The 27739-nt window shown below is 45.9% G+C and overlaps 1 long non-coding RNA gene across 1 annotated transcript; it reads right to left on the bottom strand.

Annotated features, from left to right (window-relative positions):
* Positions 1-19: 19 nt before the first annotated feature.
* Positions 20-27739, bottom strand: LOC148107600 (uncharacterized). Its single transcript, XR_015722152.1, has 5 exons — positions 26195-27739; positions 25784-26078; positions 22815-23023; positions 15496-15636; positions 20-611 (listed from the first exon to the last, which is right to left on the bottom strand). It is a non-coding gene; the product is annotated as an uncharacterized LOC148107600 (long non-coding RNA).

Raw genomic sequence — 27739 nt, 5'->3', positions numbered from 1 at the left:
CTATACACATTAGTTCCTCAAGCAAAGTCCCACATCCCACTGCCAAATGTTATTTTTATAGCAGCTCTGCAAGATGAGTGAAGGCGTATATTTTACCAGTAAGCCACTTTTTATAGCATGGGGGAAAAAAAGCCCCCAACACTTTTATTGCATTTTAGCCAACAGGATATCTGAATGCAAATGAATGAATCACCTTTGCGATGATTGGCCGCCTGAGTTTCCTTGTCACACACAGGGCAGGCTCAGTGGATGTGACTTGTATCCTCATGAGTCCGGGGAAAGATAAAAGACTGGCACCGCCTCCAGTGAATTATGAGATTTGTCTTTATCAGTGAAAATAAGGTCATAACTGAGCCCAGCCACCACCTATTATAAGTGTGTTCCATCTACTTCCCCGTATAATGTGAGCCAGTGCGCCGGGGTGAGCCGGAATAGCCCAGTGTATAAATTAGCCATTTTAAAAAGCTGCATTAAGTCTTCAAGGCCACCAGGGTACCTTTTAATGCATTGATGCCACTCTTCAATAAACGCTGGTCTTCTTTACTTCTGACCTACATTTCGATGACAATCTGATGGAAAAGGTACTGGAAGGACTCCGAATGTATCTGAAACTAGAGAGAAAAAAGAATGTGTTGAAGCACAAGTGGACCCCAGGTGAAAGCTAACCAGTTGTGGAACTGAGTCCCCGGTGGCTGTTTCTAAAGAGAGCAAGGCCTGCCTTCATTCGGCTTCTGTTTACAGAGCAGTTTCTCTGTGCGAAGCACCAGGAAGACCTCTGAGGTCCCGGGTCTTCCAAGAGCCGAGGAGAGGAGGTGTGTTTCACGTGACGGAAGTTTTTTAGGAGGAGGACAAAGGAAATCACGAGTAGCTTCTAAAACCCTGTTTTAGAAGCTCGTTTCGGAGTCGAAGACAAACTGACACTAAATCCTATAAACAGTGATGTTTTTGGTGGGAAGGATCGAAGGAAAGAAAAGAAAAAAAATCCTGGAATTGGTATGCCCTCCACCTAGTCTTTGGCCTGGAATTTGCACACTGGTCCCCTCGTAGCTACTTGTCGAAAACAGGTGGGCCTACTACGTGCTGCCACGACACCGTAGGCTAGGTCCACTCAGCAAATTCTTCTCTTCCAGAACAGCCGCCAAGATGGGGCAGCCCCGCAGCGGGCCCAGGGCTGGGAGGGATAGCAAGATAAAACAGACACCAGGCTCTAATCCTCAAAACCTCACAACTCATGTACTGACTGCGTGATTATTGAGCTCCTACTGTATGTATCCGCTCTACTTGGTAAGTCGTACTTTCCAGATACAACCAGATTCACGGGGCAAAACAACATTCTTGCATATACTTTAAACATCAGATCCAGACCACCATAAAATTCTATCCACACGGGTCTTTGGATCACGAAGGCACTGACAAGGGTTGATGGCCGCCTAATACGAAGAACCCATTCATTCATTCATTCATTCATTCAATGCATTTTTCATTAAAAACCTAATACGTGCCAGACATTGTTCTAAGCCTTGGAGAACAGTGAACAAAACAAAGTTCCTGTCCTTGTGGAGCTTACGCTGATGGGAGAGACAGACGGTAAACAAACACATACATGATGCACACGTATTCTGCACATATCCATTTATTGTTTTTAAAGATTTATTTATTTATTTGAGAGAGGTGGGGAGGGGCAGAAGGAGAGAGAGTCTTAAGCAGACTCCCCGATGAGTGCAGAGCGAACATGGGGCTCCATCTCACGACCCTGAGATCACGACCGGAGCCAAAACCAAGAGTTGGACCCTTAACCCACACTGCCACCCAGGCGTCCCTACACATATCCATTTATAATGAGGTGAGTAGAACAGAGTGGATTCTGGGTCCCAACTGCCTTGGTTCGATCCCATCTCTGTCAATTACTAGCTGTAGAAACTTAGGGAAGTTACTGAACATCTGGTGTCTCAGTGTTCTCATCTGTAAGATGGAGATAAGAGTAGTAGTAGTAATAATAATAATAATAATAATAATAATAATAATTCCTAATTCATAAGATTGCTGTTAAAATCAGTATATCAATATATGCAAAGTGTTCGGAACAGTACAAGGCATGTAGTTAGTATTATACGTGAGTGCCAATAATATAAATTCCCTGCTTATCAAATAGAGATCAATTGACGAATTAAAAATATAGATATAGGGCGCCTGGGTGGCTCAGTCAGTTAAGCGTCTGCCTTCGACTCAGATCATGATCCCTGAGTCCTGGGATCGAGTCCCGCATTGGACTCCCTGCTCAGTAGGGAGCCTGCTTCTCCCTCTCCCCACTCCCTCCTTTGCTCGTACTCTCTCTTGCTATCTCTCTCTTTCTCAAATAAATAAATAAAATCGTTAAAAAAAGAAAAGAAAAGAAAGTGGAATGGTGGTTGCCAAGGGAGGGGGAACAGGGTTATTGTTTAATGGATACGGAGCTTTGGTTTTCCAAGATGAAAAGTTCTGGAGATAGATTGCACAACAATGTCACTTAACTACTGAACTGTATACTTAAAAATGGTTAGGACAGTGAATTTTTTTTTTTTAAGTAGGCTACACGCCCAGTGTGGAGTCCACTGTGGGGCTTGAACTCACAAGCCTGAGATCAAGAGTCAGACGCTTAACCAACTGAGGCACCCAGGCGCCCCTCAGAGGGTGAGATTTATGGTCTGTATATTTTACCACAATTTTAAAAGAAATCTTCTTTGTAGCAAATATCTGGTGGCAAGAAGAAGTCAAAGCAGGGAGACCCTTTAGATACGCAGTTATCTGCCTCATAACAAACCAAACCAAAACTTAGTGCCTTAGCACAACTGTGTCATCGTCTCTTATGGTTCTGTCGGTCAGATGGGTTCAGCCGGCTGGCTCTTCCGCTCCCAGTGACGTGAACTGGGCTCCTGTCATAGGACGGTACAACCACCCGACATGTCCCTGACACGTCCCTGACACTCACTCATATTTCTGGCAGCTTTGTGGGGGACAGTGAAAAGGCCGGGCTCATCCGGGACCCTGACTGTGGGCCCTTCTTCCACTCCTTGAAGTCTCGGGGCCTCTCCCCTTCACGTGACCTCTTCACGGGGCCTCATCACTGAGTCTCTCCAGCAGAGTAGCTGGATTTCGCACAGGTGGCTCGGGCTCTCAGAAGTGCCGATGCCTTCTTGATGCTTCGGCCAGAAACGCATCAAATCACTTGTCCCACATCCTATCGATTAAGATGAGTCACAGGCCAGCCAGGAGTCAGTGTCATAGATCCAGACAGGCGGGCCTCCCGGGAGGCCTGGTTCACCGGGGACCATCTCTGTAGACTCACTAAGCGGTTGCGGCAATTCAGGTGCGAAAAAACAAAGGCTTAGCTCAGAACAATAACAGCGGGGGTGGTGAGAAATGGTTGATTTGGGGTCTATTTCTAAGGTAGAATCAGTAAGATGTGCTAATGGCTCAGATATGGGCTGAAAGGAAAGAATGAGTCTAAGTTCTTGGCCAAGGCCCCTGAATGAGTCGTGATGTCATTGATCAGTCAGCAAAGTATCCCCAAGAGCAGTGGGCTCGTAGCCTTGGGCTCCCATCCTGCCTCTTTTGTTTATCACCATCTCACCTTGGGCATTCACCCTGAGTTTCTGCTTTCCGATCTGGAAGATGGGGGTCCTAATACCTGCTCCCCCTTTGTTGTACGATCATCTTGGGATCAAACAAAATCTTGTATGGGACCAATTGCCTTGAGCTTGTTACAAATGCAGTGGAAGACCACGCACCCTGAAATCGGGAAATCTAGTTTCAGCCCCAGGTCCATCTTAGGCTGGCTGTAAGAACTTGGGCAAGTCATTGAACCTCACTTTGTCCGTTTCCTCATACAATCAGGCCACGGCGCGTGCACTGCCCGTGCCAAAAGCATTCTTATGAGATTCGGCACAAAAACATGTAAAGCCTTTTTGAAAAGGCATAAAATGGCAAATGGAAGGTATTATTATCACATCACTAATTAACAGATCCAATATCTAGGCTTAGGGTAAAAAAACCAACAACGATGAAGGTAGGGTGGAGTCCACAAAATCCACCCTTTCTCAGGGGACCTGGGGGGTTCCAGACTTGGCTTAAGGAACAGCCAGGGGAGGATACCATTCAGAGCCACTGTAAAACACAACCCATAATTGCAAGTCAATCATACACAGGGCATGAGAGTCGGTGAGTTATTCATCATAATGGAATACAGAAACAAGCTTGTATTTGTAGCACTGTGACTCTGAGGGAAACTGTTTTGTTACTCTTTTTTAATACCCTGGAAAACTAAGCAGTGTAAGCAGCAGGTCCCATCACACGAGCAAAGAAACAACAGGAGGTGAGGGAAGAAAGACCCAGATACACATCTCTCTTCAAAGGCAAGTGTGCGACATCTGGGGCCACACCAAGGTTCTGGAACCCAAGGTAAGGATGGGCAGACGGGTACTCCAATGTCCCCAGGGGCCACAGAAAGCCTTTGTGATTTAAGGACTCCTCTGAAAGACACCCACACGCTCAATAGACTGGTATTCAATTTATTCTCTGCAGAAGAATAAAAGATTGGGTCTATGCAGCAAGCATATGAACCCGGGCTCTGGGGGAGTCAGGTGCGGACGGTTTAAACACGGAACCAGCCCCTTCAGGCAGGAGGGCACACATATACTAAAGGACATGGAAAGCAGTCATCGCCTTTTAAAAGGAATGTTTCTGTTTTCATTATCATTTAAGGCTGTAGTCGGTGTTGAACGATAATAAGAAACTGGCATGGGAAAAAAAATGCGCCCAAATCACAGGCGTACACAATAAAAATGCTATTATAGACTTTTGTGAATATAAATAGTTTTTAAAATGAGGCTGCTAAGACTGGCATCTCAGATGCTACCTGAAAAAGAGTCATGTTTATATATTCCAACAGTTGCGCCGGTCACCAGTCTCGGCTTTCCACCACAAAATGGGCTGGGTAATTCTTCTGGAATGAATATCAATACAGACTGGTTGTGGGGCAAAGAGGGGAGACACGGATCGAAGCGGAGGGGGCACAGAGGGCAGAGAAAAAGGACTTGATGCCTGACAGGGGGAAATTGAAGAGGACAAAGGACTAGGAAGAGGAAAAAGGAATGAGGACTGCTTTACTCTGAATCCTGCGGAACAATGCATCCTCGGTCGTACTCAAGTACGGGCATGGCTTGGTGATGTTGTCTTTGCATCTAGCAACAATCCCAAACAATCAGGGTGCCATTTCTTTGCTTTTCCCCCATTCTGGTGAAGGCTTTGCAGTAATTAATGAGTATTCAGCAGAAACATAATAATGTCACTGCTGGGGGCGCCTGGGTGGCGCAGTCGTTAAGCGTCTGCCTTCGGCTCAGGGCGTGATCCCTGCGTTCTGGGATCGAGCCCCGCATCAGACTCCTCCACTAGGAGCCTGCTTCTTCCTCTCCCACTCCCCCTGCTTGTGTTCCCTCTCTCGCTGACTGTCTCTCTCTGTGTCAAATAAATAAATAAAATCTTAAAAAAAAATAATGTCACTGCTGGTATTTCCTTTAACTGACCTACCCCACGCCCCATCTACACATGAGCTCATAGACTTCAAGAGGGCCTGGTTGAAAGGGGTGGGGACACATCGGAACTCCATTGCGAAGGTCAAAGCTGCATGTGAGCAATGGAAAGGAAGCCTAAGAGAGAACTTCCTGACAGTGGGGAGGGGTGAACCTGGGAAACATAGTCAAAAGAGCTTGTTGAATTTCAGAGGTGTGGGTCTTCCCAAAGGTGGAGACATGGGCTGGAATAAACACTGTCTTTCAAATCGTTCAGATACAAAACACTCACTCAACCAGGCAAGGCAACATGGTGCGTGGTCTGCTGCATCAGAGACTACTGGCCGCCAGCTGGAGGAGGCATGAGGGGCTCGGAGGTCTACCGCGTGCTCCAGCACCCACAATAGGTCCTATGCGATTGCTGGCGTTGAGTCTGTTGAGCGTGAGTGAAGACATGCACGCATGCAGGTGGAAACCACCAGCGAGCAGCTGAGAATGTGGGACCCGAGCTGGATCATCGCATCTGGAGGCCCCAACAGGGCCTCCATACAGGACTCAATCTGCTCCTCTTGCCGTTTTCCAGCAGACCTCCCACCACATGTGGCTCTTTCAGCCCACGGCACCCCATCCACCCTGGTTTCCCGCTCCAAACCTACAGCCATCCCTCCACTTCCTCCTCCTCCTCTCCCCCGTTCATTGCAATCTGTCTGCCACCAAGTCCTTTCAGACTCTCCCCATCTAACCCTTCTTTTCAAGCCCCTCTGGCCTATCCAAGGCTCAGCCATTTCTCCTCCACAGGAGGTTCCCTTCTGGCCTCGCTCCCGCTCTCATCTCCTCCTCCCTCCAAGCCATCCTGACATCACCTCCAGGTTGATCTTCTAAAGTACTACTTGGATCATACCACTCCTCTCTTCAAAAACTTTCTGGGATCCCCAGTGTCTATACAACAAAGCCCAGGATGGAGGATCCTGTCATTCAAGTCCCTCTCCAGTGCTACTGTCTCACCCTCTCTGACCTAACTCTCTACGGCCCAAGCCACCTTCCATTTGCCACGGAAATTGGTGTTTCGCCTTCCGCTCTGCTTAGACTTGGCTCAGTCACCACCTCCCCTGCTTGGCCATCACCTGGCCCAGAACAATACTCCTCTTTCCTGAAGGTATGTACAATTCCCCCAGAGTCTGCACCATCCACATGGCAATTTATGGGTCATTACCTGCGGCTTCCCTTCTGTTTCACACGACACTGTGTTTTACCGTAATGTTTTCCTTCTTTGTGTCTCCACTTCCTGATCAGGTTAAAAGCTCTTTGGTCTGCAAGCTCTGTTCAGGTCCCCACTCTCTTGCTGTCCTAGGCTAGTGTCCTGAACAGAGTAGGTGCCCACCGAGTAATTACCAATTTGAGAGTGGAAAGCCTGACGAACATTTTCTCCAGGAAGGTCTTGAAAGTTAGCAGTCTGTTCTGGAAATTACAAAAAAAAAAAAGGGACTGCATCCCAAAAGACTCCTGCCCTGGATGAGGCAACACTCCCTCCAACCCACTTCCTCTCACCTCAATGGCTCAACTCGAATTAAAAATTCAGGAGCTTGGGGCGCCTGGGTGGCTCAATCATTAAGTGTCTGCCTTCGGCTCAGGTCATGATCCCAGGGTCCTGGGATCGAGCCCCGCATCGGGCTCCCTGCTCAGCGGGAAGCCTGCTTCTCCCTCTCCCACTACCCCTGCTGGTGTTCCCTCTCGAGCTGCGTCTCTCTCTGTCCAATAAATAAATAAAATCTTAAAAAAAAAAATTCAGGAGCTTCACTGGAAACACCTGCCATAAGTCAACGCAGATCCCAGCAAGGAGATCCTATGGAGATCCTGGCTTCTGACCCAATAATGACGAGGCTGGTTTGAGCTCATGACTTAGTCATCCCCGAGGTTGGGGTTAGGACAGGCTCTGGCCAAGTGGAGGGAAAGCACGTGCGTGCTCCCACGGTCACACACACAACACGCCCGTACGCACACTCAGACAACATAATCATTCTCAGCAGAATTTTGAAACTTCGCTCCCAAAGAACCCATGGAATTGAATTTCTGATATCTGAGTGCATATATGGATATGCATTTTCCATTACTTGTTTAGGCAGACTATAAAACATCGCTGTAGAGGAGTCGCCAATTTCGGAACAGGCTGCGTGCTTCAAGTCCATTTGTTGGCTATTTGGAACTTAGAACACGTTTTTCCCTCGAAGCAAGAGGGCACACGGGCCCGCTTAACCCATCATGTACTGCACTGTAATACCACAAAGCAATTTTTTACGCTATTCCTCAGGGGTGTGCAAACTCAAATGCCTGCAGTGGACAATGGAACCGAAGAGTCAGGTCAGGAAGATACAGACTGGTAGAGACTGTATTGCTCATGTCCCACCTAAAGGGAACGCCCTCCCCCCCCTCTGGCGGATGGTTGCTATGGAAGAACACGCGCTCCATACAGCAGGTCAGGAGAAGCCAAAAACCAACATTTTACGTGAAAATAGTTGGCGACTAACTTGAAAAAATTTTATACACAACGCAGATGAAACAAGTCATATTAGTGGGCTGAAACTGGCCCAAATAACCTCCACTCAATGTTTCTTCTTTGGGAAAAAAAAAATTAATTTCTACAAGCCAACACCAGGAAAGTATTTCCCCTCTTCTGGTGACGTGGGTGATGGCTCCTCCAGGGCCCTGGTCCCAGGTTTAGTCTCTACCTTGCATGAGAGAAAGTTAATGGCTCTGGGGTTCTAAGAACCCACGGCTGATGTAGGGCCCCTGGCCCTACATCTAAGCTCCCCCACTTGGCTCCATCACTGAGTTTAAGGATAGGACCTTCCTACTACTTTCTGATGTGTCAGGGTCATTCGTCAATAGGGTCATTTGTCATTTGTCTATGCAAGTGGGACCTGCCACGTTTTGCTTTTGCTGTTTGCTTGTTGGTTGTTTAATTGCTCTATCATTTTGACTGTTTTCTGACTTTAAATGTGATATAAGTTCACCATAGAACATTTGGAAATCTCTCCCTCTAGAAGTAATCACTGTTCATAATGGTTTCTTTTCTTCAATCTTTCCTCTGAATTTTTTTCACATTATACATGCAGAGTGGACTGAGTGATGCTCTCCCCCTTCCCCCAAAAGACTATGTCCCCGTCCTAGTCTCTGGAACCGGGGCATGTGACCTTATTTGGAAAAAGAGTCTTAAGGATCTTGAGATGAGATCATTCTGGGCAGGTGGCTCTTCAATCCAGTGACAAACGTCCTTATGAGAGACGCACAGAGGAGACACACAGAAGAGGAGGAAGCAATGAGATCGTGGAGGCAGCGATTGGAGCGACGTGGCCACAAGTCAAGGAATGCCAATAGCCACCAGCAGCTGGAAGAGGCGAGGAACGGATCCTGCCGAGGGCCTTCAGAGGGAGTATGGTTTTGACAGATTTCGGACTGCTGGCCTCCAGGCTTGTGAAAGAGTACATTTCTGTTTTGCCAAGTGTGTGGTAATTTGTTAAGACAGCCCTAGGAAACTAATACAACAAGTAATACATGAATAAATGGATGTAATTAATTCAGACAATGCAGGATTATGTAAAGTGAAAAGGGCGATAGTCTCCGACACGCCACACAAATCCCTCTATATTCCCCGTGAATAGTAACTGTTTGGGAACAACCCTTCTAGGTCTTTTCTATGCACTTAACACACATACACACGCACACACAAGCACACACACACAAACATTTATATATTTCTGTGTCTTTTAAAATAAATGAGATCGTGGTATTTGGCTACTTGCTCTTTTTCAAGTTCAGTACTTCTTGGGGATATTTTCCTGTCTGCGCATAAAGATCTGACTTACCCTTCTCAGGGACGGCAATATATTCTATGAACATCACCTATGTCATGGGTTTCACTGATTCCAAACTTATTGATGTACCAATATTACAGTGATAAATCCAAGGGGACCCTCCTCACTTGGCTATCTTAGAATTTATTTCCCTCCTTCACAATCTTCACCTTAAAAAGTGTATATGCGCGTGTCTGTCTGTCTGTCATTCGTTCCATTCTGGCTCTCTATCTCTTGCCATTGGAATCGAGTACGACCAAGTGACTTGTGTGGGCTAGTGATACGTTAGCAGAAGTGACTTGCATCGTTTTCAACCGGAAACTTGAAGACCGAGCACACAATGTGTCGGATTCCTTTTCCCCTGCCAAGCGACTGCAGAAGCACTACAGGGAACCTCCATCAGCCTAGGTCTCTTGGTAAGGACAACGCAGAGCAGAGGGGCATACGGTGTGAACAAGAAATAAACCCTTGTCATTCTAAACCACTGAGATTGGAGGGTATTTGTTACCGCAGCGAACCCAGACTATCATAACTGATTTTATATACCTGTGATGTCAGGTCGCGTATGTGATGTATGTATCTCTCCTATCCTTCTAAAATTGAAGAAAGCTTAAAACAAGTAGCCTGAAAGAGGAAAGTGTGGTTTGTAACAGTCTGCTCAGTCGTAATCAACAATATGACTAATAATACGCTTCTACCTCCTGTTTAGTTATTTATCCCTGTTACATTTTCACTAAGATGATGAATTGAATGCCAGTGGAAATGAGACATCATGTTTTCAATATCACAAATATCACACTAGCCATAAACCAACAAATATGTTTGGTGGATAGGGGGGTCCACGGCCTTGCATTTAAGTCTAAAAATGCCACTACGCTCTGCATCTATTAATGAGGCAATGGGTTTTAGGTTATTTTCTATGGTTTCATGTACATTTGAAATAACAGTGCTCTGTGGGCTCAAAGAACAGCCCCTCTCTCTTGCCTCTGGATGGGGGGATTGGCAGGTGCTGCTTGCTTCAGGGAGGGAGGAAGTGCTTTTCTCTGATCAACAGTGATGCCTCAAGCTGATTAAAGAACATTGTAGAACTGGAAGAGGATCAAAACGTCTTCAGTTCTCCAAGCCAGAAAAGATAAGGCCTTGAAGGCTAAAATGGTAAACGGAACAAGAGCCTTATAGTTCCAGTGAAAGATATTGAAGATCCAAGCCTTTTCTCTCCTGGGCAGAGAATATTTTTTAATGATATCTCTTAAAATGCCATATTTAACAGAAAAAAAAAGGAAAAGAAAAGAAAACCCTCCTGCTTTCCCCTATCCAAACACTGCGATCAGAGAAGCTTCCTTAATCACAGCTCTGACCCCATCACATTTCTACACGGAAGCAAGGCGGCAAATACTGCCGCCTCCACCCTCCCGGGTTTGAGGACGGCAGCTAGCCGCACAATGAAGGATGCCCATGATGATGACATTTTCATTTAAAATTCAAATCTTCAAAAAAATGCCAGAGCCTCTACCACTTGTCACAGTGGAGTTTTAAGAGAGGATCTTCATCTGGGGGGGTACACATCACTCCTCTTAGGTAGGAGCAAAGGGGGACATCAAAGAAGATGGTTCTTAGCCACACAGCCCCTCAGACGCACCGCCCTCTCCAAGTGGACCCTGTGTTAGCAGAAGGGGCTGGACTCCACCTCCTTGCGGTGATTCCCGAGTGAATTCTGGGCCCAGGGTAAATAAGGGCTACTTAAGACTGATAGAATGTGGGTTTGTATTGGTGCAGTTTTTCCCACCTTAGCTCGAACTAACCAAGGCATTGCATTATCTCATGATCTCGTTAATTTTTGTATAGCTTCTGGACAACAGTCTTGGTTCTCTTACTTCTTTTTTAAGAATATCATCTATGCTGCTCTCAAATACTTAATACCATAGTTTAAAATAAAATCTATTGTGTTCGAATGTTTATAATAAATCATTACAGTAATGCTAAGGTCTGAATGTTTGTGGCCTTCCAAAACTCATATGTCGAAATCCTGATCCCCAAGGGTGATGGTCTTGGTGGTAGGGGATGCTTTGGCAGGTGCTCAAACCATGAGGGTAGGGCCCTCATGAATGGGGTGAAGGCCTTAGAAAAGAGGTCCCAGAGCGCTCACTACCCCCTTCCTCCCTATGAGGCTACAAGGAGAAGTCTGCAACCCAGAAGAGGGGCCTCAGCGGATCATGCTGGCTCCCTGATCTCAGACTTCCAGCCTCCAGAACTGTCAGAAAGAAATTTCTATTTTTTTATAAGTCACTGGGTCTGTAGTGTTTCGCTGTAGCAGCCTGACGGACTAAGTCGGACAGGCAGCATTCCAAGATGCCCCCCCAGGCTGCTGTGCCCTGGTGCACATGCACCTTCCCCACGTTAGTCAAACAGGAATCTAGATGCTGCTGTGAAGGGGTTTTGCAGAGGCAATTAAGTTCCCGAATCGGCTGACCTTAAAGTAAAAGATTATCCTCAGGTTGGACCTAACAGAACAGGTGAGCCCTTAAAGGGACTGAGTCCTTCCGGTGAGAAGATTGAAAGTGTGAGAGGGAATATGCAGAGGCCACGTGGCCAGGAGCTGCACGGGCCTCTGGGAGCTCAGAGCAGCCCCAGCCCTCCAACTGTAGGCACCTGAATTCTGCCAAGGACCCCGTGAGCTTGAACGAAGACCACTCCCCCCCCACCCCCACGCCCAGCTCCAGAAAGGAATCGGCCCAGCTGGCACCTTGAGGTCAGTCTTGTGAGACCCTGAGCAGAGAACCTAATTCAGCCAAGCCCAGGCTTCTGACCTGCAGAAACTGCGAGATAATAAATGAGTGGTTTTTTTTTCAGTTGCCAAGTTTGTGGTTAATTTGTTAGATGGCAATGGAAATCGAACACAAGCAGCTAGAGCGAGCTTGCTCTGGTCTAAAATGTAAAGGAACTTAAGCATAAATGCAATTTTAACTTATAGCCCTCATGCTTCTTCCTTTAGAACCAGATGCAAACATGTAGTTTCCTATGCTTTTTCTTTATTAAATAATAAAGGTTAAATTGAAAGATTTAACACTTTGTTTATACTTATCCCAAACCTGGAAGGCTTCCTGGAGGCTAGGGTCATTGCTAAGTACTTCTTATTCTCTTTTCCATTTTTCCACAACCTTCCTATTGTAATGAGAAGGCTTTAGAATTCAAAGTCCATCCTTGCAAGGATCAAAGACAAATTCAAACATATGCAGGAACAAAACAGTAAAATAAACAGAAGTCCTTGTAGTACATTCATCCAATGAAATAACTATATACCATGACTGGTATTCCACTGGCAAGAATAATCCTACAAGATGGATGAAAATTTAATTTCATCAAATAGCATTAATTCAAAACAGAAATAAATGACAAATGGTAATGTTTCTATTTTTGAATTACAAACGGCTATCCATATAACCGAATTTTTTTTCTAGTCCGCTTCAAGACATAATGGATTTTCTTTTTCTTTTCTGTATTAATCAATGAAGCTTAGTTTCTAATTAATTTTCGGAGCATCGGGACCTTTGAGCTCCTTGAATAAAGGTATTGTTTAATACTAAGGTTTCTTGTTTGTTTATTTTTTGTCTCGAATAATTGGATGCATTTTAATGGTAATGCGTGAAAGGCCAAATTTCAATTACTCAGATACCAACACAGAAGGGACTTTAGCTGGAGCACCATCCACTCCAGGCCCCAACACCAAAAAAAAAAAAAAAAAAAAAAAAAAATCAATGAAACAGCGCCCCTTAGTGGTAGAAGAACAAAATTGTCGGTAAGTTAACAGCACAGTAAAAATCTTGCTGAGATACAAATTGGTAAGTACAAAATAATTTTCTCTTTAAAAAATTAGAAAGAGTAAAGCAGAACACTTTAGAGCAATTATTGCAAAGTGGATTATGGGGAGTCACAGGGTGTTCTGAAAGCCAAAAGGGAGCCATTGTATCTGCTGGGAAAAGTGAAAATCAAAGATTAACAGCCTTTAACATACAGAGAATTGGATTATCCCTAATACAAGCAGCAGAGTCATCTCCGCAGCCGTTCGTCCTCCAACGACTCTTCTGCTGAGTTGGAGCACAAATGAAAGTAAGCTGATTCTTCAGATAAATGGGATAATTTTAGACACTTCCATGACCCTCTAGAATCGTCGACTCATTAATACCAATACCCAGAAACATCTGTCCTGCTAGCCATATTTTATAGCTGAAATCGCTAAGGCTCCAGGAAGATAGGAAAGCAGTAGGGTCAATATTTGCATGTCCCTGTTTTCAATTCCCTAAACCTAAAATAATTGGGTTCATCCATGGTCCACTATATGGAATGTACCGCATTCTGTAACTCTCCCCATTTCCTAGCTGAAAAGTGGCATGGCTGAGTTATTACTGCTTGGGCCATGTAGCCCAACCACTTGGGTTCCAAGTCCGCCTTTACCATTTATTGAGTGTGCAGCCTGGGGCAATTACTCAACTCTCCTGTACTTCAGGGTCCTCCCTTATAACACGCAGCTGATAACAGGATCACAGTCAAGGCCTTCCCCCCCTCCCCCACCCGATTAAATGAAGGAACAGGAAAAGTGCCTTGAGAGGAGCCTGGCACCCAGGAAAAGTCTGAGAAACATTAGCTGTAATTAGCTGATATTGCATAGATTGACAGCTCTTCAAGAAGTTGCAAAGGTTGGGTTATATTTAAAGACTTCTAGAGGCGCCTGCCTGGCTCAGTGGGTAGAGCATGTGACTCTTGATCTCGAGGTTGCTAGTTTGAGCCCCACGTTGGGTATAGAGATTACTTAAATAAATAGGGGCGCCTGGGTGGCGCATTCGGTTAAGCATCCAACTCTGGGTTTTGGCTCAGGTCATGATCTCAGGGTTGTGACATAGATGGAGCACTGCCCCCTGCCCACCGTGTTGGGCTCCATGCTAGGCACGGAGCCTGCTTAAGATTCATTTCTCGGGGCCCCTGGGTGGCTCAGTTGGTTAAGCAGCTGCCTTAGGCTCGGGTCATGATCCCAGGGTCCTGGGATTGAGTCCCACATCATGCTCCCTGCTCCGGCGGGGAGTCTGCTTCTCCCTCTCCTTCTGCCCCTCCCCTCCTCGTGCTCTGTCTCCCTCTCAAATAAATAAATAAATAAATAAAACTTAAAAAAAAAAAGATTCACTTTCTCCCTCTCCCCCTCCTCCCTAAAATAAATAAATAAATCTCATAAATAAATAAATAAACAAACAAACATTTCCAGGATGCATACCAACTACCAACAGTGGCATATTACTTGGGAGGAGTAGACTTCGAATGCAAACGGACCTTCCCTGTTTTCACTTGGCATACTTCAGAACTGGTGGACTGTTGCAACAAGCATGTTCTGCTATTTTAATTTTAAATAAATAAAGACAGAATATTTCAAAGCCTATTTCGGGAATCCACTGAGCTTTGGAGGTCACCTTCCAGAATTTCTTTTATACATTTAACCTCCCTATTCCCTTAGCCCTTTGTAAAGATGCCCCACCCTCTCCAGGCTAACCTTTTGATGAGCCCTTTTGATTATAATCCAGTGGTTGCTGAGGTCTGCACTCCCGGAGCGCATCTGCAAAAAGGCCTGCAAATACTGCCAGCGCCTGCAGTGTTAGCACGCTGGGCTCAGCTTGAAGAAGACCGCAGTCATGCGCCAGGGAAACCGAGCCACAAGCAGAGATTTCCATCAGCGACAGAGCGCTGAAAGCTGTACAGTGTTCTGCTATCTGGGCACCAGGCTGTCCATCAGCACTTGGATTGACAAGGAAAGGGAAAACAGAAGAGAGAAGCAAGCGCCGAGCATCCTTCCCGGGGTGGCACGGCTGTGGCACCGTAGCCCAGACCCAGCCAGAGCCCCAAAGACCACTGCTGCTCTCACACCTCCTACAGGAGTGTATAATTCATAACTGCAGTGGAATCCTCGAGCAGCTTCACCAGGGTGTTTAATGTCCACTGGGAGGTTTTTTTAAACAAATAGGCAGCTCTTCGGCACGTCTCTTAATCTCCTTGGTAAGGTTGGAGGGTGTGAGGGTAATGCTAGCCGCAATAATGGAAGTTCATTGCTCCCTTACCAGAGTGCCCTGCGGATGTGCCTGCATTGGAGAGGCAGGGCTCTGCTCCGTACAGTCCGTACAGGATCCAAGCTGGTGGGATAGGAGCCATCTTCTGTCTTCAGGGCTGGCTCCCAAGCTCTCCCGGGCTTTGGCATCGGGCTGGTGGGACAGGAGAGAGGAGTGTTCAGGGGGTTTTTATGGGCTAGGCCTGGAAATGGTGCCGTTACACTCTGTGGTCATACCTATCTATTTGCGAAGGAGGCTGGGAAATGTGGTTCATCTGTGTGCCCGGAGGAAAAGAGGATATGGATTTGGTGAACAGAGAGCCAGTCTCTCTATAAGAAATGACATATTTACCTTGAAGGGCTGTGATAAGGATTAAAGATGACGTGGGGAGGTGAGCTTGGCTCATTGGCTACTGGGAAGGAAAGTAAGGATGTAAGAAAGAGGTAAGTGGTAGAATGCCCAAGCCGGGACTGGTGTGGGAGGAGCTGGAGGAGTCACTGGCACAGGGTGAAGGTGATGGCAGAGCAGGCTGAATTAGGCCCAAGCGGTCCGAATTGGGGGCACTCAGGTAGTCACTGATGCTGCCCAACAAAGGGTTTCAGTGCTCTGCCTTCAAGCTACCAGGTAGGAATGCACTCCCCCCACCCTGTCACCCCCTCCAATCCCCTACCTCTCCACCCTGCATCCCTCACTCCCACGGCCTCCACCCACATTGTTGAGGATGTGGTCATGTGACTAGGTCCGGCCAACAGGCAGAAAGGACATGCATCACTTCTGGACTGAGTTTTTAATTGCTCGTGTAGGGCTGTCTAGAGGGCTCTTTTCTCTTTGCCAATGAACAGCAAACAATATTCTGGAGAGGACTGGTGTCATCAGCCTGGGGCCAGGAGGGCAACAGAGTGGAGCCTCTTGGCACTCATGTAATATCTTGGGTTGTTTTAAATCATTGGGAATTGTGAAGTTGGTATATTACTACAGCATAACATATTTATTCCGACTGATATAGAAATCTTTTTTCAGGCAAGAGGCATCGGATGGTCTGTGAACAAATCAACAAAAAGTCATTCTTGTCCATTTTAGATCAGTTCTAAGAATAAAGGGACCATGCTTTTAAGAACACAATTTGTATATTATTGCCTCAATGCAAGCAAAGGAAGTGCTTTATGGGCCTTGCATTATTTTAAATATTGATAAAATCAACTTTCAAGAGTGCCCCAGATACACTCTCTTCCTTAAAAGATCACTAGTCCCAATTTAGAGGAAGTTTATTTTTTTCAAATATTTTATTTATTTGTTTGTCAGAGAGAGAGAGAGAGCACAAGCAGGGGGAGCGGCAGGCAGAGGGAGAAGCAGGCTCCCCACTGAGCAAGGAGCCCAATGTGGGACTTGATCCCAGGACCCTGGGATCATGACCAAAGCCAAAGGCAGACACTTAATCGACTAAGCCACCCAGGAGTCCCTAGAGGAAGTTAAGGCAACAAAATGCTAAAGAGAGATGTTAAGGACATAGAATCAGAAGTAGGGAGAACTTTGGAGGGAACTGTGGGCAGCTGTCTGAAGCATGTGTATGTTGGGCACAAATGTGGCTGCTTGCCCGTCCTCTGGGATGTCTAGAACTGACCTCCTGAATTACAGAGGCGCCCCTCCACTACTGGCTGCCTGTGAGCCCTCCTGGTGCTCTGGCCTGTGGACCAGCCCTGTAATGTCTTCCTAAATCATGCAGTGCCATTTTGATCTTACATCATCCCACACTGCAGATAACTTGACATAAAAATATGATGAGTGACTTGTTTTGATATATTCTCTAGAGTAAACTCAGCAATCCAACAAGACGCCCTAGCTCAGCTCACTTCAGCATAATAGCGTTAAAACCAACCAACCAACCAACCACAGGCCCAACATGGAGTCACTTGCCCCCGTGACAGCAAATCAAGATCCAACTACAGTCTCAGCCTGTCCCGGGAACGTGACCTGTAACCAGTCAATCTGGAGTCACCTGATCAGCACTAGTGAGGCGGTCTGCATGAGACACCCCTGCTCTTCTCCCAAAGGAAGGTAACCTTGCCTGAGACAGTCTACTCTCTGTTAGAAACTTCCATCTTCCACCCTTTTCTGCCTAAAAAGCCCCTCCATTTTATACTTCTCAGAGTCTTTCTTTCTTTCTTTCTTTCTTTCTTTCTTTCTTTCTTTCTTTCTTTCTTTCTTTCTTTCTTTCTGATTTTATTTGTTCATTTGACAGAGAGAGAGAGCACAAGCAGGGGGAGCACAAGAGGGAGAAGGAGAAGCAGGCTCTCTGCTGAGCAGGGAGCCCAACGCAGGGCTCAATCCTGGGACTCTGAAATCATGACCTGAGCCAAAAGCAGATGCTTAACCAACTGAGCCACCCAGGCGCCCCTCAGAGCTCGTTTCTATTTGCTCTGTGGGATGCTGCCCAATTCATAAGTCATTGAATAAAGCTAATTTGATAATTTACTCAGTCAAATTTCATTTTTTAATAGATTTGGTGGCATCAGTGGGATCAAAAGAGACTTTGAACGACTTTGGGGACAAAGAAACACAAGCATGATACCCACAAACCCTTTTGAGTTCTCTTTCTCGCTGTTCTTAAGGGCTGTGGGTAAGTTCCTTTCAGTTCTGAGCTCCACTGTCTTTGCATGGAGCTCCCAACCTTATTGGCTTTCCAGTCTGCGATTCCCCTTTTTGGAAACCCAGTCCAGTCCGCAGTCCTCATTTTTTTTGGGGGGGGGGTTGCTGTTTTAGTGCTTTTAGTCCTTTCCCCAGTATCCAGTTACAGGTTGGTAATTACTCTGTTGGTAAGTCCACAGTAACACCTCTTGGGTAGTGCTGGTGTGTTTCAGTGCACACGTTTGTCTAAATAAAGGTTATTGCTAACAGGGACCTCAGAAACCAAAAAGCCATAAATGTGGTGGGCATGGGTTGAGCACTTAAAAGTTATTAGAGCGCTTGCCAGCTAACCCAAAGACTCTTGTGTTAGGATAAGTTGGTCGTGGAATGAGTTATATTGACACTAGATTACCCACCAACCTCAAGAAAATCTCTATGCAAGGAAGGTACGCCGTATAACACTGCACAACTTCCCACCCAGCAGCACATCCCTCTTAGGTACTGGCTTGGTTCCTAGAGACCTAAAACTTAGCAAAAGGAAGGTGGAAGAGGACGAGGAGAAGAAGAAGAAGGGGAGGAGGAAGAGGAGGAAGGAGGAGGAGGAGGAAGAAAGAGGAGGAAGAGGAGGAAGGAAGAGGAGGAAGAGGAGAAAGAAAGAGGAGGAAGAAAGAGGAGGAGGAGAAGGAGAAGAATGGGTCTTTAAATTCCAGGAAGTTGAAGTACACCCACCTTCCAGCACACCTATTTATTTTACATCTAAGAACTATATTCATGGAAGCCGTGGATATCTACAAAAATGGCAAAATCTCACTAAAAACAAACTAGAATTACATGGCCATTATGGGGACTGTTCCAATTAGACAAGATCCTTCATCTAAGAAGTGCACTTGAAAGCCGGGGTTCCTGAATTAAACAAACAGAACGGGATACCTATTTTAACTGGTATGTAGAAGCTTTCAAAAGTCCTCAAGATTTCGCCTTACATCGAAAACCGGGGATGTACTGTATGGTGACTAACATAATATAATAAAAAATCATTATTAAAAAAAAAAAAGTCCTCAAGATTTCAAAATTGCTTCATTAAAAAATTCATCGGAAAAGGCGAATGAAAAATTAAAGACACAAGAGGTACCTTAAAAAATAAGACAGACGTGACTCCTACTGCCCCCTTCTACTCTCATTTAGCTGAGCACTCGTGTTCTACTAATTCTAACTGAATTGCCTTTCCGCTCTGAAGAGACTATTAAACAATTCCCCTTTAAGATAAAGCCAACCTAGACTGCCGGCAACCCTCCTTAGGTATCTCTCACTCCTTGGTCAAAGGCCCAACTAAGAGCCATAGTTAAAGAAATTTCCTAACCCTAGGGAGGATCCCCAAATGGTTTTTGAAAAATTTAGTCATTCTTGGGGCCTATGACCCAGGTGGCCACATCTTTATGAGCCCGTATGCATGTTGGTAGGACCCGAGGAAACCCAAAAATGGATTCAGGAAGCAAAATGGCGAAACCCCAAGGATGATATTCGAGATCCTCAGTCTTCAATATGTTCCCCTCATGGACCAGAAAAAGCTTGCAATGCTTGCGACGTAGCAGCCGATCTTTTAAAAGCCATTCCTAGGGGTGCCTGGGTGGCTCAGGTGGGAGCACGAGATTCTTGATCTCAGGCTTGTAAGTTGGAGTCCCACGTTGGGTGTAGAGATTACTTAAAAACAATAAAAAGTAGAAAAAAATAATAAAAAACCTAGGGGTGCCTGGGTGGCTCAGATGGTTGAGTGTCCAACTCGATTTCAACTCGGGTTGTGATCTCAGGGTCCTGAGACCAGGCCAGCATCAGGCTCTGCGCTGGGCGTGGAGCCGGCTTGGGAGTCTCCCTCTGCCCCTCCCCCATCTCTCTCTCTCAAAATAATAATAATAATAATAATAATAATAATAATAATAATAATCATAATACATCCTAAAAAAAAAAAAGCCATTCCTAGAGTCTTCCCTGGCCACATCGATCGGTTTATTATTCAAACATGCAAACAAAAGAAAAATGAACCTGTGACAGACTTTAAAACCCACTGTGGACACTCTCTTCCTATGGCCTCCAGGCTCCATACGGTAAACTAGGTCACCGACCTGCTCCAGCTGCCCTGTTTATAAATGGATTATCTCTTGAGATTAGTGGATTGATAAAAAGGCAGAAAACAGGATGGGACGCCACCAGTTGGACTGATGTCATGACCACAGCTGAGCACTTTGAAAGGACTTTGAAGCAAGACCATAAAAAGTTCACGGAACTACTGGCCTTACAGCTACAACAGTTCCAAGGCCAGAGGCTTAAGACGATACCTGGGCCTCCAGCATTACACCTTCCTGGGGGTCCACTGTCAAAACACTAGCCCAGAAATCAATGTCTCAGTTGTAATCAAGTGGGACCCTGGGAAAGAGATTGTCCTCCAAGGCCCAGTACAAATTCTTCCACATCAACTCAAATGCCTTCATATCTGTCCCCGAAGGAGGCCCCCATATGATCCCTGCCCAGAATAGATGGGACTCCGAGGGACCCTCCAGTAAACTGTGACCGGTAACCCCCTTAAACAGCCTATGGGAAACTAAAATTAAAATTAATGGGAAATCTTGCCAAATTCTGGTAGCTTCTGGAGCTCCACTTTCTGTTTTAACCTCCACTCTCACAGGACAACAAATCCCTCAGAGTGAAAAGAAGGTTTCCATGGGAAGGTTATCTCATAAAATTCAGAGAGAGTTTCTATCTCAAGCAGTACAAATGACTCTGTGACCTTTCACTGAAAAACATCCCTTTTTGCTGTGTGATACAGCCCCAGCTAACCTATTAGGTAGAGATCTCCTTTCTAAATTAAAAGGGATAATACATTTTGCCTCCAACGGAGACCTCACCTTAGAATTTCCTGACCAACCTGAACCTGATCTTTTCTGTTCCCTACAATGTCCGTGACATAGAAGAGGAAGAATTTCAACAAAGTCCCCTGGTCTAATCAAGGTGCCCAAAAATCTGTGGGCTACTTTTTTTTTTTAAGATTTTATTTATTTTAGAGACAGAGAGAGAGAGAGTATGAGTGGGGGGAGGGACAGAGGGAATCTCAAGCCGACTCCACACTGAGCACGGGGCCCAATGTGGGGCTCAGTCTCACGACCCCAAGATCATGACCTGAACCGAAATCATGGCTCGGATGATTAACCGACTGAGCCACCCAGGCGCCCCGTCTGTGGACTACTTCTAGTATTGACATTGGGAGAACAAAAATTCAGAGCCTATAACAATTCAGATAGACATAACTAAACGTCTTCCCAAATGGCCTCACTCTCCATTAAAGTTTGAGGCCATACAAAGCCTCACACCAACAGAAGGCCTAATCATTCCTTGTCCCGGCCCCTATAATATACCCATCTTGCCGGTCCAGAAACCTAATGAGGAGGACGGCGATCTGTCCAGGACTTGAGAGCTATTAACAAGGTAGCTATTCAGGGCCCATGGCTGGTTCCATCAGGAGAGCATATGACTCTTGATCTCGGGGTTGTGAGTTCAAGCCCCATATTGGGTGCAGAGATGACTTAAAAATAAAATCTTAAACACACACATAGGACAGTAATTCCCTGTTTCTCAGTTTTTCCAAGCCCGAACACCCTTTTGTAGCAAGCTCTACCTGACTTGGGGTGACTCGCTGTTGTAAACCTTTGCTCAACTCTGAAGTCCCTAACAGCCATTCGCCTTTACTCGTACTCTTTAAGGTGAATGTATTTCTAGGCGTGGTTGGCTATTGCAGACTACGGATTCCTAATTTTTCTCTATTGCCTTCCCCACTCTATGAACATACTAAAATTTCAGTCCCTGAATGCCCGCCTTGGGAGGATAAACATGAGAAAGGTCTTTTTCTAAGATGAAAACAAGCGCTGCGAGAACTGCGTGTCTTCGAGCCACCTAACTATTCAAAACCTTTCCCCTTAAGAGTGCACGATAGAGAAACACAAGCCCGGGAAATGCTTGTGCAAGAACATGGCAATGAACACAGACCTACTGCCTCAGATTACATACAGCTTGACTCAGTTTCCCCTGCCTATCCCAACCACCTTAAGCCTACAGCCCCAGCTACAAAGTTGGTAGAAGCCTTAGGAAATGACATTTATTTATACACTTGACATGCGGCCCTAAGCCTTCTTAACTCTGAATTGACTCAGTATTTCTCTGCAGCTCCTCCTCGGAGATCCTTCTGCTTTCGCCACCTAATTTACATCTTAAATGCTGCAACGTCCTTAATCCCTCCACTTCTCCAACCCCTGCCTGATGAAGGTGAGCCCCACGACTGCGAGGTAATAATGTCCCCTTTCGTGACACTGCATCCCGATTTACAAGACACCACTTTGACTAATCCTGATCTAATTTTGTGTGCTGAGTCACACTACAAAAATGAGAAAGGGATTTTCCAAGCTGGTTATGCTGTTACTATCCAATAGGAGTTACTTGAAAGAGAGAACCTCCCACGAGCTAAGTCCATGTGGCAGAGCTCCATGCCCTTACTGGAGGATGCCAGCTATCATCAAAAGGACGAGTTGTTAATATTTATGCTAATAACCGGTATGCCTTGGGGGTCAGCTGTGATTTGGAGACGTTATGGAAACAAAGGGATTTTCTCACATCCTCTGGGACCCCAGTCAAAAGTGCACAACAAATAAATGACTTCTTACTGCTATTCTCTCATCTTCTGAAACTGCTGTCATCAAAACTGAGGCTCACGCCGAAGAGACAGAAGCCAAGCATCAGGGAAACGCCCCGGCTCCCTCTCACGCGAAGGCAGGAGCGACAGATGTGGATGAAGTCCGTTCTGCCCCTGACCTCTCCTTGCCCGACTTTTGCCATCTTGATGTCCTCCTTGTAACGTGGCAACCGTCTGCTCCTGTATCAGAGACCACACTGGGTAAACAAGCACCCAAGAGAGCCGTTCGGTTCTCCCCCACTCCCTGACATAGCCCATTCCCTGTTTCTGCACTCCTTTACCCGCCATGGGGCAATTAAGGTGATTCATATTATAAATAAATAATTCTGGAGAGACTTCTACAAAATGGCAAAAAACATTTACCACCAATGCCTGACCTGTCAGGCTGATAATCCTGGAAAAACTATGTTTATTCCCAGAGGCGTCAAAATTCCCTGGGGACCCCTTGATCACCCACAGCTGGACCTCATTCAACTGCCACCTAGTATGGGTTACCGATATGTCCTTGTTATTGTCTGTATGTTTTCCAGATGGGATGGAGCCTCTCCCTGCCACAGGGCCGATGCCCTCACAGAGGCAAAGAAATTGCTGGAAAACATGTTTCACACCTGGGGTACACCTTCCATAATCTCCAGTGATCAAGGCGCCCACTTCAGCGGGCAAATCTACAAGCTTTAACAAAAACTTTACAAACGTTTTGGAATTATCACTGTCCCTATCATCCTCAATCATCAGGCAAAGTCGAGAGAACGAATGGGATCCTCAAACTTAAAATCTCTAAACTTGGGGCACCCGGGTGGTACAGTCGTTTGTGTCCAATTCTTGGTTTCGGCTCAGGTTGTGATCTCAGGGTCGTGAGATCGAGCCCCCGCATCAGGCTCTGTACTGCTTAAGACTTTCTCTCTCTCTTCCTCTGCCCGTCCTCACCACTCTCTCTAAATAAATGAATCTTTTTAAAAAATCTTAACTTGCTGAAACTATTGGACTCTGTTGGCCTAAAGTATTGCCTCTGGTCCTGCAGACTATTTGCAGACCCTCTTTGGGAAACAAACTCACTCTGCATAAGACAGTCACCAGGCAACCAATGTCTATGGGTATACACCTGTCCGCTGATATCTTGTTTTCTCACGCTAGTATGACTAGTTACTGTAAATCTTTAATGTCTTATGCCAAAGCCTGTCATCAACAGGTTAAGCAAGCTTCCCAGATCCTAGTTCAAAGGGTCCTGTTGGTCACAGTCTGGAGCCTGCTGAGTGGGTATTCTGGAAATGACATCAGAAGAAGACAGCTCTTGAACCCGGTTGGAAGGGACCATACCAAGTGCTCCTGACACTGCTGTGAAACTAGAAGGCATTGAGCCTTGGTTGCACATCTCACAGGTAAAGAAGGCCCCACCTGACACCTGGTCCTATGCAGACGCTGGCAACCTCCAAATCAAATGGAGGGAGACAAGTTGGTAGACTGCTTCCACCCAAGATGCCAGATCAAGACTTCATACTTTTTTTTTTTAAGATTTATTTATTTATTTATTTATTTATTTATTTGAGAGAGAGTCAGATGGGGGCGGGGGTGGGGGTGGAGCAGCAGAGGGAGAGGGAGAAAGAGAATCTTAAACAGACTCCATGCTGAGCCGGGAGCATGATCCGGAGCTCGAGCTCACGACCCTAAGATCACGACCTGAGCCAAAATCAAGAGTCGGACAATTAACCAACTGTGCTACCCAGGTGCCCCAAGACTTCATACTTTAAATGTGAAATCCTTTCTTCTCTTTCTTTCCTTTACTCTGGCATTGGCCTGGAATGATAATCCCATCATCTGTATCCCAGACTATTGATAAGTCGGATAACCTTTCAAATCATTGAATTTGTCATCAAAAACTCCAAGGCTAGAAACCCCCTGGTCCTTGAGGCTAGAAACCCCCTGGTCGTTCCTGTGACCAAGTTCCCTTCTATTCCCAGTGCCACCACGATAGACACACCCCCTCCCTTAGAAGTCTCTTATTGAGTTCAACTCTTAATGGCCAGATCCAGTGCCTTGTTTTTACCTTTCTCTAATTATAACTGTTCCTACCGAAGTTGACACAAATACCTATGCAAATCTCCGTACATTGGCACCCCAACATTCTCATAATTATTTAACTCAGATCTGCCCCCAATCACAAAAAGAACTCACGAGCAGCACCCATCTTTGCAAGGTAATTAGAACAACAACTATGAGCTGCTGGATTTACTGCCCAAATACACTGAGAATCCACCCGAGTCCTGGCTTGAACGGCAAACACAACAACCTCTGTGTGTGAATCCATTGATGGTACCTCTGAAACCAGAATGGTCTGGTGTATCTTTGTCTGTGGTGGTTCTCATTCTCCTTGGGTCTCTAAACGTCTGGATGGCTGACACACAGCTGGGCAATACCCCTGAGGTTCCCTAACTGTGCCCCTAAGTGTTCCCAAACAAAGCCACCTCACTAGTCGGCCCCCCTGAATTTACACTGGCACGTTAGAAAGGACCCTCCAAGAAACTTTCGGGATTCAGGATTTGCTTCCTTGCCCAGGGCCCTACTTCTTCGGCTAGGAATAAATATATATTGTTTTAATATATATTTATTAATCAGGAACCTATCTTTAACTCTTGAAATTTAACTCCTGATTGTATTAATCAGGAACCTGCCTTTAACTCTTGAAAATACTGCAGAATCTGCTAAGACAACGGCTGCCCAACAAAAATCCTCAGACTCTGTGGCCAAAGTTGTTCTGGAGAATAAGATAGCCCTCAATTATCTTTCGGCTGAGCAAGGACGTGTCTGTGCTGTGGTCACCACCACCTACTGTACTGGATTAATACTTCCGGAGAAGTCTGAACAATTGCATAATACGACCACTGTATGTGCCACTTGGCTTACACAGATGACTGCTTCAGTGGGAGTCTTTCTTTGACTTACCTGATTTTGATTGGGTTGGGTCTTGGGGACCATGGCTCCAAAGTGCACTCCAAACACTGAGAATTATTCTGCTTTTAATCATCACAGTGGTCTCCATGGCACACTATATTCCCTCAAAAGCTTTAAACACAGGGCGCCTGGGTGGCTCAGTCGGTTAAGCCTCTGCCTTCGGCTCAGGTCATGATCCCAGGACCCGAGCCCCGCATCAGGCTCCTGCTTGGCGGGGAGTGAGATTCTCGCTCTGCTCCTCTCCCCTGTTCCTGCGCTCGCTCTCTGTCTCTTAAATAAATAAAATCTTAAAAAAAAAAAAAAAAAAAAAAAGCTTTAAACACAGGTGTGTAGCCATGAACCACCAAGCAAATCATCTCCCTAAGACTGGAAAGCCAAAAAAAGAATGAAGAAAATGACCACCTAGAAAATGGTGAACCGGGAGTCCTGACAGGCAAATACCACAGAGATTCAGCCAAAAACATCCTGACCTGTGAAAATCACACAGAGGATTAGTAAAAGCTGTGAGAACTCCCGGAGCCGTAGCTGAGAGGTACAGCTAATGCCTTCAATTTTGATCACATGGTTCAGTTGAGAGGAGGGAGAGGAAAAAAGAAAGGAACAATAGGCCTCAAATCGCCCCCATGACAGCAAACCAAGACTTGACTGCAGTTTCAGCCTCTCCCGGGAATGGGACCTTAGCCAGCCTATCTGGAATTATCTGATCAGCACTAGCGAGGTATTTCGCATGACTGACCCCAACTCTTCCCCCAAAGGAAGGTAACCTTGTCTGAAACAATCCGCTCTGTTAAAAACTTCCTTTCCCACTTCCCTTCTGCCTAAAAAGCCCTACCACTTTGCACAGCTCTTCGGTGCTCCTTTTCTGTTTGCTAGACGCGATGCTGTATGATTCATAAATCCTTAAATAAAGCCAATTTGATCTTTAAACTTACTTGAATTTTTTTTTTTTTTAACAAAGAGAAAGCTCTGATGTTCCCAGCCAGCTGGTTGAGCTGCCTCAACGAGAGCTCAACGAGTGGACTATAAAGTCCTTAGATGCCAGAGCAATATTTTATTCATCTGTGAATAACACAGTAATTAGGTAAGAGCCTGCTTTGAATTCAGCCAGATTCTGGCTTGAATATTGATTCTACCACTTAATAACTGGGTAACCTTGGCCACTTAACCTCCCTAATCCTGTTTCATCGCCTGTAAAATGGGGATAATAATGCTTGACTCCATTGACTTGTGGAAATTAAATGTGACACTTGTATGTAATGCTTCTGGTACAGCTCACAAGACGAATGCTTGCTGAATGCTTGGAAGAGCGGCGGCTTCTCTCCAACGAAGCGTGTGTGATCAGAAGAGACCGTGCCTGAGTCTCCAAGTTTAAAGGAAAGTTCCTTTGCCAGAGGCCGCCAATGCCATAGAGTTGAGATTGAACAGATAGTGTTTACCTCAAGGAAATGGATTGGTTTTCATTTTATCTGCATTGTTTGAATTTTTATATGGATTAAAAATACATGAAATTAAAAATAAACACGACTTTTTAAAGGAGAAAGAAATGCTGGCCTGGCAGGGTTTCAGGCTTATTCGCTGAATCTTTTAGCTCTTTTAGGAAAGCCAGAGCGAGGAACAGAAAACACTAAAAATTACCCACTCGGCGGCCCCCATGCCCATAAGGACCCGGGGGGGGGGGAGGAACAAAATCTAATAATCCTGCAGAGTTGGCCTCCTCTTTCTTTACCAGACTTCTGCTTCCACAGACCGCACACATCCTGATCTCCCCACGACGCTTGGGCGGTTTCCACCTCCCCCTGCCCCCAGGCCATGGTGGGCCGGGGAGAGACCAGGCGGGGCTGGAGCACCCCTCCCGCGGTCGCCTCCGGCTCTCAGCCGCCGTTGGGGCGGTGCCGGTGCCCCTCGGGGCGCTCTGGCGGCTGCCGGGGGCGCCCAGGAGCGCGCGGA

The sequence above is a fragment of the Ursus americanus genome, chromosome 28 (assembly GCF_024610735.1).
Source record: "Ursus americanus isolate L20-20 chromosome 28, mUrsAme1.1.p, whole genome shotgun sequence".
NCBI classification, from domain to species: Eukaryota; Metazoa; Chordata; class Mammalia; order Carnivora; family Ursidae; genus Ursus; species Ursus americanus.
This window is presented reverse-complemented; position numbering and strand designations above follow the sequence as displayed.